Here is a 3,062-nt window from a genome sequence, read left to right on the forward strand (position 1 = left end):
TATAAGATGTTCTGTAAAGCTTGCAAGCAAGCAACAATAGGCTTAATATAGGGTCAGTTCAGCTCAATGTCTATAATCGGTCACAATATTCAGTCTATCATTTCATTTCAAACTGTGTTTATGTTTAGGGCTCTCCACAACCTGACATTACATGGCTGAAAAATGATGAACCTGTGACCCCCTGGGTCAACATCATCAATGTGTGCACTCATCCACACTTGTCATCCCCTCGTCAAAGTATTCAGACTCAGGTGTTTATACCATCATGGCAAAGAACTCTAGTAGACAGTCCAGCTTTGATATAGAAGTTAGAGTGGCAGGTAAGTCAGTTATCAGAATATAAGGTAAAACATTACTGCATAGCATGTGAATGGGTCAGACACCTCAAATGTGTCAAAAATGTCCCCAAGATCAAGAAAAAAAAAAAAAGACCTTTAAGCTATTAAACAAACTTACCAGCTCTAAGTTAAATTTTGATTTAAATAAAAATACATATGAAAATAGGGGGTAAAGGTATATATAATATTTTTTATGGTTATTGGTTAAGTACAATACAATATATTTGAACATTATTGCAAGATATTCAGATATTCACAAGTAGTTTGAGAATGTAGGGAGATTGATTTAAGTATGTCATATGCAATGCTCCATTGGAGAAATCCCTTACAGCCAATTAAATCATTGTGCCATATCAACAACCCCCCTTGTATGTATGCATCACCACAATCCCCAGTTCAAAACCTTGTTTGCCATTAAGTGACATTTATATATTATGTTGAGAGCAAAAAGCAACAAAAAAGCAAGCCAAAGTGCATAACCACTGTGAATGTGACTATGCTGTCCAGTTTATCACACTAATAATTAGGCCTTGCTGCATCCAGGAGCAGCTCTAAGCGGGGGCAATGACCTCATGTCAACAAGCAATCCTGTAAATTCCATAAATACAGTGCCGCTGTAAATTTGTATACAGCCAAATCATTTTAATGAGTTTATTTCTGTGAGGCTGTTTAAATGACTAAATGAAACATGTGCCCAATATGCACCACTACAAGGTCCTCTGGTGTGCAGTTTTTATCTGATCACTCATGGGCCAATTTATTACCTTCATTGCCTCACAAGTTTGCCAACCCCTGCAGCATGAAAGCTTCCTTTCTTTCTCTACAGATGAACCAAAGCCTCCAGGCCCGGTGGAGCTGGAACATGTTGTTTATGGTAAAGTCATTATCACATGGACTCCATCTCCAGACCAGAAGAAAGACGATCAACTGTATTACTTGGTGGATGAACGTGATTCCAACACACGTGTTTGGCGTACAATAGCTGACCGTTTGTTTTGCAACAGTTACTGTACAGTATACACTGCCTCTGTCCAATCCAGTCGAGAATACCACTCTATGCAAATAATTATATGGGATTTTCTGATCCATCTAAATCACCAACGTGGGGTATTAACGAACTGAGAGGTGGGTTGCTGGAGAGAACAAACTAGTGCTCATTTCATTCAATTGTCGAATCAATCTTTTTTTTTTTTATCATCACAGTATATCACCATAATCTGTTGATTGAAAGGAACGGTTTAACCTAAAATGAAAACTGTCATCATTTACTCACTCTCATGTTATTCCAATACTGAATGACTGTCTTTTTTCTGTGAAACACAAAAGTAGAAATTTTCAAGATTTGTACTCGTTGCTCATTTTGATGCAATTACAATGAATGTGGACTGAGGATGTAAAGTAAACGCACCATTAGTTCATATGACGCATGTATGATTTGTCCAAGTCTTCTGAAGCCATAATAACTAACAAAAATCTCCTTGGTCCATAATAGTGAATGTCTGCCTTATGAATAAATAATTTAAAGTTACTATAGATCTTTTCAATTACTCAGTTGACCTCAAAACTCTGAATGAATCATCATCACTGACTCAATGATCTGGTCGCAGCAGTAAAGTAAGTACTAGTACAATTCTCCATTTTCTATTTTTGCAACCAATTTTTTAAAAAAAATCTTGTAGGCATGAGAAATTAGCAAACAATGACAAAATTAAATTTTTCGTATTTATTTTTCTTATTTCTAGTGCCACTGGTCACAAGCATTCTGGCTACAATAACTTTTGATTAGAGTCCTTCCATTTTGGTTCCGCTGAAAGTCCACAGTCCACCGCAGGGATATCAGTTGTACATGACCTGCGCTGTCCGTGACTTCCCCACACCTCATGTCACATGGTACCTCAATGGCAACTGCATTAACTCCAACAACACCTACTACATCACAAATGCATATGGCGTCTGCTCTATGTACATCATGCGAGTTGGGCCAGAAAATAACGGTGAGTACAAAGTGATAGTGGTCAACTCATTTGGCAGAGCAGAATGTTCCACCAAACTAAGAGTGAAAGGTATGTTAGATGTAATGATTATTTCCACATTTGACATGCTCATTTGAAAATGTTATTGCTACTATAAAGTGCCATCATAAATTTCATTTTTATTCTGATTTCATTCTTTTTGATTTTTTCACAGATTGAAATTCAGAGTGCTGACCCTTAGCTAGATTATGTACTGCAAACCAATATACAGTGAATTATTTTATGTAAAACTACTTTGAATATGCAATATGCATTGTGAAAAGCACTACAGTATCGGCCTGGAAGATATATAGATCTATCACTTTGTGATATTTTATTAGATAAAATAATAATATAACAATATATTAGCACTGTGATAGCTATAAGACTCAAATGTGAACTGTGTTTAATGAAATGCAAATAAACTGCTTTCTGTTTTCAACTTCTCTGCATGGTGATAAAAAAAAAAAAAAAAGAAAAATATCAAAGAAAGAAAATCTGAGCAGAGGTCATTACCGTTTTCCCTTATTCAACAAAAGCTTTTAGATATGAAACAATGCATTAATATACCAAAAAGTTCAAATACATTATGATACTACCGCAAAGATCACCTGCTCTGGGTCTAGTACACTAGACTTTGTACAAAAGTCATGAAGTTATCAATGACTTTGCTAAAGAATAAACAAACTCATTTTTCTGCATACCTTGTGAC

At 35.8% G+C, this 3,062-nt stretch overlaps 1 long non-coding RNA gene across 1 annotated transcript; it reads left to right on the top strand.

Annotated features, from left to right (window-relative positions):
* Window positions 1-1,385: 1,385 nt before the first annotated feature.
* On the top strand, window positions 1,386-2,573 carry LOC307165921. The gene is made up of 3 exons (XR_013822556.1): window positions 1,386-1,463; window positions 2,081-2,332; window positions 2,526-2,573. It is a non-coding gene; the product is annotated as an uncharacterized lncRNA (long non-coding RNA).
* The last annotated feature ends 489 nt before the right edge of the window (window positions 2,574-3,062 follow it).

The sequence above is a fragment of the Squalius cephalus genome (genome assembly GCF_949319135.1).
Source record: "Squalius cephalus genome assembly, chromosome: 10".
NCBI lineage: Eukaryota > Metazoa > Chordata > Actinopteri > Cypriniformes > Leuciscidae > Squalius > Squalius cephalus.